The sequence below is a fragment of the Streptopelia decaocto genome (genome assembly GCF_964273445.1).
Source record: "Streptopelia decaocto genome assembly, chromosome: 1".
NCBI classification, from domain to species: Eukaryota; Metazoa; Chordata; class Aves; order Columbiformes; family Columbidae; genus Streptopelia; species Streptopelia decaocto.
The window spans coordinates 160,478,153-160,492,099 of NC_138663.1; positions in this window are offsets into that span (position 1 = coordinate 160,478,153).

Consider the following 13,947-nt stretch of genomic DNA (forward strand, 5'->3'; position numbering starts at 1 on the left):
GCTGTCTTATAGGATGGCAGCTATGTTCAAACTGTAGCTTTCCTTAAGTTTAAAGGTTGATTTTGACTTTGCTTGTTTCTCTCAGACAAAAAATATTTTTGAAGAATACACAGGAAGTCTATAGAACAAGAAAGATCTATATCCTCCATTATATTATGGGTGCATTCAAACTTTTTTTAGATTGCATGGTCTCTCTGAGCTGTACATGCTATGCAGTATGTAGGTATGTGTGATTTATTAATACTCTTGAAGCATCTGAATTTTGGCTTAAACAGGCACAGATTCTGGGATCTACCTGAAACAAACAAACAGACTAAAAAAAACCCAGATGCCAGAGCAATTCTTCATTTCCTCCTATATATTTATATAAATTGCTCAGACACCAAGAACTGTAATAATGAAGGACTGTGGCTCTCCACACCTGCAGTGTGCAACACTGGGAGTTCATTCCAGCATGTCCCAACTTCCACTTTGATCATAAAAGAAATAGGGACAGAAGCTACTGAATTCTGGTCACTGATACTTTCCCAGCCAATGGAATCTGCGTACTGGATAGCAATCTGGGATAACTTTTGTACTAAGGTTAAGTTTCTACAAAGTTTACATGCTAATATTATTCAGTGTCTTTGGGTATTTTAACAGTAAAAGGAATATTAATTCTTTAATTTATGGCTCTATTTACTGAATTTTCCTTGAAAAAAAGGGCCAGATGCTCAAACAGTGTACCTATGGACAAAGAAGGCCTGGTTAAATTGAACTGTTACAAGTGGAAAATTAGCTTTTCCTTAAGGACTCAAAAGCTTCCACGAAGTGTTAAAACTTCGTTGAAAGTAAGTGGGTAACTGATATTGCTGATATGGTGTCCTTTAATTTTTTATTTTTTATGTGACTATTAAGGACAGGTAATTTAATCTTATGTTCTCTTTCACTCAAGGTGGCCTTTGTCACCTAGAGTTCTCATGATGCACACAAATACCAGTTAACTTGGAAGCAAAAATAAACATGAGCTCAGTATTAGTACTGAAACCAGCTTTTCATTGCTCATTTAAAAACTTTAGTTAAAATAGCATAGTACTCAATAGAACACCAATAAAATATAAGTGGTAATTTTAAATATATTTGTCTATCTAGAAGGTATTTCTATTTTGCACTTTCATGTTGACTATGGATTTTGGAGGTTTTTTTTTTTCTGAAGCGATCAATGCTTTCGCTTATAATGATAACAGGTGGCCAAATAGTAAAATATAGCTGGAAAATGAGCAATGCTTCAGTGTTACGATGAGTGACACGGTTTTATGTTTGGTTTTGTTTTAAACTTGATTGTAGTAACAGAAGAAGTGGCAGGATGTTTCCTGTGTGCCTTTACTAGAGCAGATGCTTTTGCAGTGTCTTCAGCTGAACTGAAACAAGGCTTAAGACAAAACTGACACCTTTTTCCTTTTTCAAAGGGGAAGTAAATTGGTTTAATACTATCAAAAATGGCTACCTCAGTCAATTGTTTCAAATAAGTTTGAAGCAGGCTGTCCGTAATTACAGATGCACAGTGAGGACAGCAGTCCAGGTAGTGTTTTACAGCAAATGTAGTTACAGGGGAAGAATGACAGTGCAAAGAGAAGGTGGTAAATGAAACATGAGAAAGATACAGAAAAGAAGCAAAAGAACAAAATATAGGTTGCCATGAAGCACTTTGAAGAAAATTACGCTGTGAAAGCAAGCAGAGGAAGATTGCTAGTAGCGACACACAGGACTATGAGGGAATAAGAGTTCATGAGTTACTTGTAAGTCTTGGGAAGAAAGTTCTTGTTAGAAAAATATTTTAAGTTCTTGGCTGTCACTTTTTTCACTGACACCCTATATGATAGCTGGTTATTAATTTTCAAATGTTTAATTACTATTATATTTTGTATTGAATTAAAAAAAAAAAAACAACAACAACATTACCTCTATGCTAACCTAGATTTGGTATGACAAAAAAGAAACACACGGACTATAATGACTTGGTGTGTTTTTATATATATAAAGTATGTTAGCTCTCTTATTCTTTCAAATCACTAAAATAACTAACGAGGAAGTAAGAGGTGCTTTTGGAGACCTTGTGTAATGATACAGGTTTAGAGATGAGGTTTAAACAAGGTGAAGGAACTCACATTGCAGTTATTCTCAGTATGCTTCAGTCACACGCTATATACCCCTACACATCTTTGCTTTCAGGAACATACAAGTTGTCTGTACCAGTTTTTCAAACCCTGTGCTTATATTTTTCTCTGTGTTTGGTTGCTTGCCTGTAGGCAGGGTTTTCAGTATTAGTTATCTATCTATTAATTATCTATTCTAGTTAGATCCTGTCATAGCACCTCAGGTTCACCATTGAACAGTCCCATTACTGCACCTAAAAGTCACTTCTGAAAAACTTGGTTTTGACTATCAGAAAATGCTCTGTAAACAATGCTTACTTAAACTTGGCAAAGTGATGCTTTTAATGGCTGTGGTTTGGTTTTTATGGAACACCTGTAGTATTACATTTATGGGTATTAACATGACCAACCAATCTTTGATCTTAGATTCACTCAGTAATGGAATATAAACCAGGTGTTTCCTTCATGTTTCTCTTCATGTGTACAAATTAAGCAATCAACACAAATCATGTGCTGTTTTTAACAAGTCTCAGTGGGTCTATGCCATGTACAGTAAGAGCAGATTGTGCATCACCCCTAACTTCCTAACATCCTTCTGGATGCCCCTAGAAAAATGGCATGGTTGGAAATGGTTTCTAGCAGGTGTCCTGGGCTGGAGGATGGAGGATCGGGACTGTAGAGCGCACCATGAGTGTACTTCCTTTCACTTTAGTTAAAACTGTAAGTTCTCCACGGTAATAACAACACAGGAATAAATATGTTTGATATATTTTTCTAAACAAAGTGACAGTATTACGGAAAATTATAAAGAATCATAAAATGTGGCAATTCCAGCATTTTCAAGACTGCTGTCAGGTCATATTTAAGCCAGCTCCTGGCAATGCCAAAGCACATGTAGGCAAGATAAATCAATCACTTATAAAAGTGCACTTTCTTGTCCTCTTGTTTAGGTGGGTACTATGTTCGTTCATGTCCACAGAACTTCAACAGAAGCTGTATCTAATATATCTAAATATACAAAAAATCTAACAATTAGAATAAACTATTTCAGATAAATTGTGCCTTTTGTTAGACTCGTAAACTGTCTATTTGTATAAAAATATGTATTAATCACCATCCAGTAAGTCTCTGCATGTTGTCTAAAGAATAGTTTTCTAGTTTTCTCTTACTTTTTACGAAATTTTCTTAAATTATATCATTTACTGTTTTCTGTCTTAAACTTAATTACTTTATTACTTACCTAATTTAGTAATAATACAAGAAATCAATAAAAAATTTAGACTTGTTATTTGCTTTAGTTCTTTTTCTTTCTCCTGCCTTGCTTTTTCAGCCAGATACACTGCTGACTGCAATTTTTGTTCACTGAAAACTACCATTAAATGTAATTTTTTGGAGATATTTTAAGGCAATTAAATGTAATACTTGATTTTACCTGACTTTTAATTAAAATTGAAAACAATACAATTACATCTTTATGATTAAATTATTTTCAATTACTAACATTAACTACAAACAGATGCTGTCAAACTTAATGAAGTCTCTGTTAGAGGTATTATTTTTATATAATTACTTAAGTTACTACTGTTTATCTTATAAAAAGAACATCTTTAGGAAAAGTGAACAAAACATAACTGAAATAATTTATTTTCCAGAGGCCATCCAAATGCAATACCATGTCAAAAACAGAAAGCTTTTCTTTTCCTTTATTTTAATAAAGTCCAAGTGTTTCCACTGAAAAATCATTGAGTTAACCTCTTGATAAACTACCCAGATCCACACTTCTTTGTGACCTGTTTTTTAGTTTTGGGAGTCAAATAGCTTCAAATGCAAGGAAGTAACACATAAAAGACATCAGTTCTTATTGCTTTGTGTTTTTCAGGAACAAAATGACCTCTGACCAAACTCCTTGCTGTGAATGCGTGATTTGCTTTATTTCCTAAGAGAATATAAAATTATATTTTTATATTGCTTTGCTTTACTGCAGTGAAAAATAATTTAATAAATTTATAAGGTATGTATGTCTCAGAAGGAAACCAGAAAGTGAAAATTAGTGAGTTCTCCATCTCCTCTGAGAGAGATACTAAGATAATAATAAAAAGCCATGCAGGTTGAAGTTTTCCCCACTGTCTGCACTGGTTGTCAATATATATATATTTTCCTTCTTGAAGTGGCAGAATACCAGCTGTGCATATTCATATCACAGAATCACAGAATGGTTGAGGTTGGAAGAGACCTCTGGAGGTCATCTGGTCTAATCCCCCTGATCATTCAGGGTTACCAAGAACCAGTTACCCAGGACTGTGTCCAGATGGCTTTTGAATATCTCCAAGGATGGAGACTCCGCGAGCTCTCTGGACAACCTGTGCCAATGCTCAGTTACCCCCACAGTGAAAACATGTTTCCTGATGTTCAGAGGGAACCTTCTGTGTTTGAGGTTGTGTCCATTGCCTCTGATCCTCTTTGTAACCTCCCTTCAGGAATTTGTACACATTGGTGAGATTAGACCAAACAGTTCCAGCTTTCTTAGCCTCTTCTTATAGGAGAGATGCTCTAGTGGCCCTTTGCTGGGGTCTGTCCAATACATCCATGTCTCTCTTGTACTGGGGAACCCTGAACTGGACACAGGACTCCAGGTGTGGCCTCACCAGTTCTGAGTGGAAGGAAAGCATCAACCTGCTGGCCACATTCCTTCTATGCAGCCCAGGGTACCATTAACTATCTGGGCCACATGAGCACATCAATGGTTCATGTTCAACTTGGTGTCCACCAGGACCTCCAGGTCCTTTTCTGTCAAGCTGCTTTCCAGCCGGTTGGACCCCAACCTGTGTTTGTGCCTGGGGTTGTTCCTCCCCAGGTGCAGGACTTTGCAGTTCCCTTTGTGGAACCTCATGAGGTTAAATGCTAGTGTCTGCATTTTTTTTTTTTAATTTATATGCAAACAATTCAAATTCTTGTTTCTTTGACATAGTTAAAGCTCATATTTTTTGTCATGTTTTTGAAAAAGTAAGATCACTGCTTTGCACATGCAGATCAGCCTGTATTTAACTGCACTTTAGGAACCTGAGATAAAGAGTCCTTGCAATAGAGTTAGGTTGTGATAATTGAACTCATACTGTTTCAGGGGGTTTTATCCTCAATTTGCTTATTTCCTAACATGCTCTGTTGTACTTGAACACATTTTTCAATCATTTAAAACAATAGCTAGAAGCCTTTCATACAAAGGAATTGTGAATGAAATAGGATAATTCCAGAGAGATCTTGACAGTCTTGAGAGATGGGCCCATGTGAACCTCATGAAGTTCAACAAGGCCAAGTGTGAAGTCCTGCACATGGATTGCAGCAATCCCAAATGCAGAACAAGGCTGGGCAAAGAATGGATGGAGAGCAGCCCTGCAGAGAAGTACTTGGGGGTGCTGGTTGACGAGAAACTCAACATGACCTGGCAACATGTGCTTGCAGAAAGACCAGAAAGCCAACCATATCCTGGGCTGCATAAGAAGAAACAGGACCAGCAGCTCAAGGGAGGTGATTCTCCCTCTCTACTCCACTTTAGTGAGACCCCACCTGGAGTACTGCATCCAGCTCTGTGACCTCCAACGTAAGAAGGACACGAACCTGTTGGAGGAAGTCCAGAGGAGTGCTACGAAGATAATCAGAGGGGTGGAATACCTCTCCTATGAGGACAGACTGAGAGAATTGCAGTTGTTCAGCCTGGGGAAGAGAAGGCTTGAGGGACACGTTATAGCAGCCTTCCAGTACCTAAAGAGGACCTACAAGAAAGCTGGAGAGGGACTTTTTACAAGGGCAGGTAGTGATAGGACAAGAATTAATGGCTTTTAAATTAAAAAGAATAGATTTAGACTAGATATAAGGAAGAAATTCCTCACCATGAGGGTGGTGAGGCACTGGAACAGGCTGCCCAGAGAAGCTGTGGATGCCCCATCTCTGGGAGTGTTCAAGGCCAGGTTGGATGGGGGTTTGAGCAACCTGGTCTAGTGGAAGGTGTCCCTGCCCATGGCAGGGGGGTTGAAACTATATGATCTTTAAGGTCCCTTCCAATCCAAGCCATTCTCTGATTTTTTACATTCAGTTATTTGGATTAGACTTGTATATCCCATTTATTTCTGGGTACACTCAACTACGTAGCTACACAGCTGTCCTGCAGTGCATCTCACTTATTTCCATTCGTCTAATCAGTAAGTTTAGTATTTTTGGTGTCGCTATCGGAAAAGAGTGCTACTTAGCCTTAATTAGAAATTCAGTCACAGGTTTTGGATGCACAAAGTGGATTGTTTAGAAACCCTTTTCTTTATTTGTTGGAAGAGACCAAAAATTCCAATAAAGTATATTTAGCATATATATGTGATTGGGTCATAATACAGTGTTCAACATATGCATGCATATGTGTTATTGCATGTTATGTGTTTATGCATTTAGGCTTTTTATAGCTAGGTGATTTTGTGAATAGGGCACATCACTTTGCCTAGAAAACACTGTGTGTTTTTCCCAGTAAAACATACGAATTGTAAATAACATCTAAACCCTATTTGTTTTGTAGCAACATACATTTTTTTCCTCTAGATGGCAATATATTGCAAGAAATATTGTCAATCTGTTTGCAGTACTTCTAAACATAGAATTTGACAGTCTCCAGAAGGTATTTAAAGTAAAATTACTCTTTATTTTCACTTGATTTTTTTGAGGGTTGATAAGTGTAGCACAATAAATAATGAAGAAAATAGGTATAAAATTGGAAGAAGTAAGCAAGTTAACTAAAACCATCAGTTATAGTACATGTAATACTTAAATACTTACCTATAACCAACAGTCACATGGACTTTTATATCAAGGTAACTTGTGTAAGTATTTCCGCAGTATATTATTATTTTTCACACACAATACTGTAAGAAATGGGGCTTTTACATTTCCATATCAAGACTTCAAAATTGCATATTGACTCATTAATTTTTCTGCTTTTATCACTAATTAAAATACAATATAGAAAAAATATTCCAAAACTGTGATTAATACTTACATGGAAAATTATGTACAGTCTATTAGAGATAGCAATATCATTGTAGATGCAATTATTAAAGAATTTAGCCAGTAGTAATCTGCCAGGAGTGGTAGTATCTTTCTTATGCCAGCTGATATAAGCGGGGCATTAAAATACACGTTTCCAGGCATTTCAGTCAAAAATAGTGATATTTTATTTTGCCCTTGTCCATATATTTTAATCCTGGCTATTCTTTTTCTGTTCTAGCATAATATGATAGAGAGATAGACTGTATTGTCTCGAAAATATTATATAGAAACTCAGGAGTTCATGATAGCAATGCATCAGCATATAGAAATCTGGGGCTTACAGATTTATTTGTATGCTTTTAGAAAATACTGTGTGCACCTACTGAAAAATAAATGAACTGAGACACTGTTTGAATTCAGCTATACTAACCCGCTTGAGATATCCCTTTTCTATACACAAGCTTGTTTGTTTGATTTTTTTCTCTATAAAAAGAAAAATAAATACTGATACTTTATCAGAAATTTTTCACTCTTTTCAGCAGAATCTGACAGAGCAGTGAATCAGCCCAGAAGGTTTATTTATTGTTTATCTTCCCCTGAAACTTCTAGTATGGATTCTTGAGGAGTTACTGACAAGAAATGTTATTTCTTCACTTTTGTTAAGTGAAGAGATGATCTCATGACAACACTGAGGATAAGCTCTGCAGCCAGGGAGGTCAACCAGCTATGAAGATGGCCATAAGAAAGACTGGGAGGGGCAGGGATTGATGGCTGAAATGACAGTTTTATTGAAACATGTCTGCAAATTTATGTTAGTCATATACTTTGCCTCAGGAAAATTGTGTGTGTTTAAGGCTAGATTTCTCGTCACTTTACGTCTACCTTCTTGAAAAGGATGTGTCTAAAAACCTTGTCTTGAGCTGGTATTGTTTGCCTTTTGTGTCTGATTAGCAGAAAAGAGTGGTACCCAAGGCTAATAAATATGGAAAGGGAAGGCACAGATCAAGACAGGCTGGCATTGGTGGTTACTGATAGCGTAAAAACTGTGGACATTTCCTTTGAGATGGCAAAAGGATGAAGAGGATCTGATTGTCGACTCCACAGATTTTAAGATGACTCAAGTAGGAAAAGAGTAAAAAAAAAATGTTAGCTGTAGCAAACAGATAAAGCTGCAGATATATGAGACTTGAGTGCAGTAGAGGAGTTTGCTAGCTGGTTTCTTTGAGATAAAAACCTGCAGGTTAAAGACCAGCAGAGGAGCTGAGCTGTTCAGGGTAAAGCATAAACAGCACAGGGAGAGCTATGCATCTTTCTCTGGACGAAACACTGGCAAAGCCAGAAAGCTAGTGGAGGAAGAAGGCAAAAGGGGGGAATTCCAGGGTCCCTCTCAGCTGGCTAGAATAAAAAAAAACCCTTTGAACAGTAGCAGTTTCAGAAACTGTTGAATATAACCTGTTTCCTTTGTATACTCAGACTTCTGGAGCCTGTTTGTGGTGTCCAGCAACAACAATGTTTTGCGGGCATAAGCAAGACTGGAGCTAAGCTCAGTGGTGAAATCCTTGATGTACTATGGAAAGAGATGGTATAACATTGCTACAGTGATGCATCTTCTGCAGAAGGTGTTAGTGTTTGGTCAGCAATCTGAATATGCTTCAGGCAATACTCCTTTCTTAAACTCCTTAAAACTCTAGTGTAATACATTAACAATACCATATGTGCCATTAGGAGTTAATGCTATGCTCTTGCTGCAGCTAGTAGGAAGCAAAAGTCAAAGTACCCCTTAATAAAATCTTGCTCTTGATGGCAAAGATGAGCATTTAAGGCAGAGCCCTTTGTATGAGCCCCTTTGTATCACCCTACAAGGCTGTCATAATACAGGTGTGTCATACCCATGGGCTCTGTGCTGTAGAATACATCTGGAGTATATTTCTCACGCTATGAATCTATTGGAGAGCAAGTCTGAGGGTAAAAAAGAGTATGTCTAGCTTCTGGTCTAGAATAGAGACATGTAACTGCCAGATGCCTGTTCTTCCCCCTGTCTCATGTCTTCCTCCCCTGACCCAAGAGACTGCTTTCCTTGGGACTTAAGGCAGTACAAATACTCAGGTGTGGTGCAGCTCTTACTATATAACTTTTATTTTTTGTAGCCTAAGGGAAATGTATTTGGAAACCTGCTCTACTTTGGTGATCTCCAGCTGCTAGGTCAGACCTGTAGGATAACTCGCAAGTCTCAGGCTTCTCCTATGAGTACTGAGACCTTTTTGACTTTTTCTGTCTCTGAAATCAGTGAGCTGTGCAACAAAACCATCAAACTGTCTTTGCCACTGCCATCTTTGACACATATTGTTTAGAGATATTAGATTAGGGAATTATTATGACAAAGTGTTAATCAGTAATTATAAAAATAAACATTATTTAAAATTTAACTATAAATCAGAGGTTACTACATAGGAGTAATGTTTGTGATTTATCTGGCTAAACTAGATTTCTAAGAGGTAGTCAGTCATCCATTGTCAAAACTGTCTACTTCAGACTTCTTCGATTGTTACTATGAAAAATCAAGAAGATCCAAAAGGTAATTAATTTCATTCTAAACTAAGCATTTAAGACAGATTTGACCAGAAGGTGACCATTTATCTCTGTCGACAAGTTTTTTAGACACTAAAATTAGGTGAAGAGAATCTCACTCAATGTCTGCTCTGAACATCCCTAGTCTGACTTAGTGTGTGTTGTCAAAAAAAACCTATAACTGTTCTAAGATCTATACCTATTAGGGCTTTTATTACTTTTGTAATGAAGCTACAGCAGAGTTACAGCAGTTTAAGCAGGGGGAGCACTGGCTTGAGATGTTTTTATAATGTTGACTGCACTACGTAAAGTCATCCCATTTTACTTGAAGTAGTACTAGTTTGTAATAAATGCTTGCTAACCTGTTATAAATTGGGTTTTGCACTAAGGCAACTGAATTTGTTAGATATTTTCATATGCAAATTTCTCTAATGAAGACAGACCCTTGGATGCTGTGAAAATAATACCCCACTGCCTTGAAGCTTTTAAACTCATTCCTGTCTGTGCTGAGTTTGAATGTAAAATGCTGTAAAACAGCAGTATCTACTCAGCACTTGTTTGAAGAGGGATAGTAAATGAGATAAAGGGCAAGGAAGATAACAGTGACATTACCTTACTGCAAAAGGTTGTACAAAATTGAATTAACTCATTAAAGAATTGGTTCTTTACTCCATATTCAGAGGAAAAACTGCTTATACGAACTATTCCTTAAGAAATCAAATTTTTTGTGTTAGTGCTATCGTACAGTTATTCACTGAGAAATGTATTTTTTCTCCTTGGAAAAAACCTTTCTGATAATTTCATCCTGAAGTTTCTCTTTCAATAACTGTTTTTTTTTTCCTGTGTCACCTTTGACATACCAGGGAATGCATCATTCTTGAAATTCACAATGTCTTATCTGTATTTTTAAAAATGTCATTCAGTATCTAGGCTTATTTAGGGACCTATTGCAGTCTCAAGGAAGTGTGGAACATCTTTAACTCATTTAAAAAGAAATTATGATGGATGCCAGAGTATTATATGCAATAGTAGAATTCAGTTGAAAATTCAGGAATTAGCAAAACTTCATGTAGCTTTTGAGGAGCAGATGGTCCTCCAGAAGCATCATCCTAAAGGAAGTGGCTGCTGTTAGGATTGTGACCTGTACCAATATTTATCTGTGGATTCAAACCAGGTCTTAAAATTGTAGAGAGCTTTCTGCAATATCAATTGGAAAGGGTCTTTCCTTCTGTACTTATCTATAGGCTCCTTCAGCCTAGTCCCTGGGAACTAGGGGACTAACTTGCCTTTGGGCAATATTGTTCATAGCTGAGCTGTTGCACATGATACCAGCTCCTGAACCAGAGGATTATATACAGTTATCCAGCAAAGTGGATAGAGTATAGTATGGCCCATTTAATGCTAAATATGTGTACTCTGGATGCTTAAATATGAAGTCTGCTTTATTGAAGTATTAGACTGAATTGTGAATGCTTTTTCCTTTAAGATATTTAAATAGAAAATGATGGTTAACCTCTCTCCTCCAAAACAAGTGACTGTCCTTGCCTGCCTGCACCACAATTTCCACCACTTTACTTTTTCTGGTACTAGTGTTTGAAAAACCATTACCAAATCAGGAAACTACACTGGCAGAGACCTGACAGCACACAGAGTTTGTTGTTGTCCCCAGAGCTGTCAGTTCCCAGAGCTTTCTTGATGTCTGAATCTTTGTGTGTGCACAAGGAAGACAACTGGAGTGCAGATAGAGTGACCTTCTCAGCAGCAAAGTCAATTTAGTTTAAATTAAGGTAACTGTGTCTTTAGTCTGCAGAAGCATAGTTCAAAGTTTCATATAACCAGTGTGTTCTTCTCATCATATTACTAAAACTCCCTGTGGAAAAAAAAGTGTTAAAACTTTCAGAATAATGTCCTTTTGCACATTTAAAAGGAAAATAAATCAGTCAAACATTCTGACAATATACTTCTAATTTAAAGAAAAATCCAAACCCAGTGGGTCACACAGCAACCTCTTCCTCTGTTTTCCCATCTGTCTACTGATATTGATTAGTACTCAACTCTTATTTTTCTAGGGTAATTATATATGACAGATCATTAGTACTGCCTAGAAGGAGTGATGGAAAATGTTATAACTTCAGATATTTTTCAAGACACCCTTTGCCAAGAGGTTCTGTTTCCAATGGTAAGAGCCAGATAATAAGACACAAATTATTCTAACATCAGACAGAGACAATAAATAAAATGTATTGAAATAGTTACATTTATTTTCATTGAGTTGCTATCAGTTGCTGCTTTTTTGCTTAATGGAGGTGAAAAAAAATTCTGTTATTTCTAAGTCACATATTTTAAAAGTCAGAATACCTGAATATGTTTCTGTAAGTTTTTTGTAATGATCTGGACCTGAGCTTCCTCAGTTGTAAAATGTGAATAATTTTCTGCAGATGTATAGAGAGACAAAATTAAGTAATATTTAGGAAATACTTTGAAATCCACAGATGGAAAATTTTTCAAGTTAGTTCTATGTAAGTAGTGTTCCAAAGAGCTGACTGTGTTACTCGTATAGTATTCTGCCAAAATATTCTGCTAGATATGTAAGTATCAATCATCTGTAAGAATGAAAACAAATTCAGAATTGCTAAAATTCTGTACATGATGAAAACTAATTAAATTAACAGAAAATGGAATGGCATACTCTTGCTATGGAACAGAAACTACGTGACGTGACTATTATGAAGGAAACTTCATCTGCCATATGTTGAGAATGGATTTTTGTTTTAGGAGACAGTAAATAAGTTATTTTCTTTACAGAACAGACCATCATTGGACAAGATTTGAACATGTAATTGTAAAACAGGAGTTTTACTTTCACTAGCAAAGGAACAGGCAAAGAAGCATCTTGTCTCTAACAGTGCTTAAATAAAGCTTGACCCACCTAACTATAAAAGGAGTGCTTAATTGAGAGTGTAATTGTTCAAACCTCCCTGAATATCCAGGTAAGAGAAATAAATATCTCTCAGGACAAGAGTGATTGTAAATGGGTTGAATCACCTTTAAATCTGCCTGTTTCTCTCTACTTTGTGTATAGGGAACTTGTATTCCTTCTATGCTTGACTGCATTCCTAACACAGTGCCTCAGTTGCTGAATCTATGTCATGAAAGATAACACCTGTTAAAGGAGAAGAAAACAGTGCTAGCAACAAGTCCAGCTTTTCTGCCTGTTTTTAAGAGGCAAAACATGAGGAAAACAAAATACGGAATGCAAAACAACATAGACAACAAAATCCCAAGACAAATGCTGGCTTTCTAGTTATTGAGATCTACTTTATTTTTATAGTGTCGCCATGTTCTTGACAAGGTAAATCAGTAAAAATATTAAAAGAACCAGACATAGTATAAGCAATGAATGAAATACTGTGCCAAAATTCTGTTTGTATAATGTTTTATGCATAATGGCATAACACCACACAGCTCAAAAGCATAGATGAGCCCTTGGTTTGTAGAAGTTCAGGAAACAAAAAAGCAGCCTGCAGCTATCTTCCTCCACCTATGTCTGGCACAAACACATTAGCTAAATGCTGTATTCTACTGCTAAATAGAAAAAAAACAAACAGTGAAATTCTAGCATCAAGAGCTAAAGCTGGCAGCAGCAGAAAAACAATAGCATTCAAAGGAAACAACAACAACAACAAGAGAGTAATATGGTCCAAAAATGAATAAAAGACAAGGAACCACATCCAAGACCAGAATAGGTTATGAAACATGGTCAGAGATAAAATATTCCCAGTGGAAGTAAATTGGAGAGGCACTACATCTCGTATTGTGGTCAAGTAGAGAATTCTGCAAATCATCCCTTATACCGCCACCAAATACCCATTTGTATCTTCACTGTTATCCATTTTTTGGCATTGGATATTTATTTCCTTGCTGTTTTGGGGGGTACTATTTTAATATTTTTAATGTTTTTTGTTGTTGTTGTTGGTGGTGGTGGGGCGTTGTTATCAACAAAGATTTGTGACAGATGCCTACTACTGGGCTCATCAGTTGGAGCACAGTAAATTTTGGATATGTTAACATGCACTGAATGAAGTGTGTGAGTGAAGCCTTTGCCCTTCATTTAAAAGAGTTTTAATTTGAAAGGCCTTTTAAGACCCATCATAAATTATCTCTCCCACAATAAAAGAGAAAGAACCCAAAGCTCAAACGTACCTGCATGTAGCAGCCA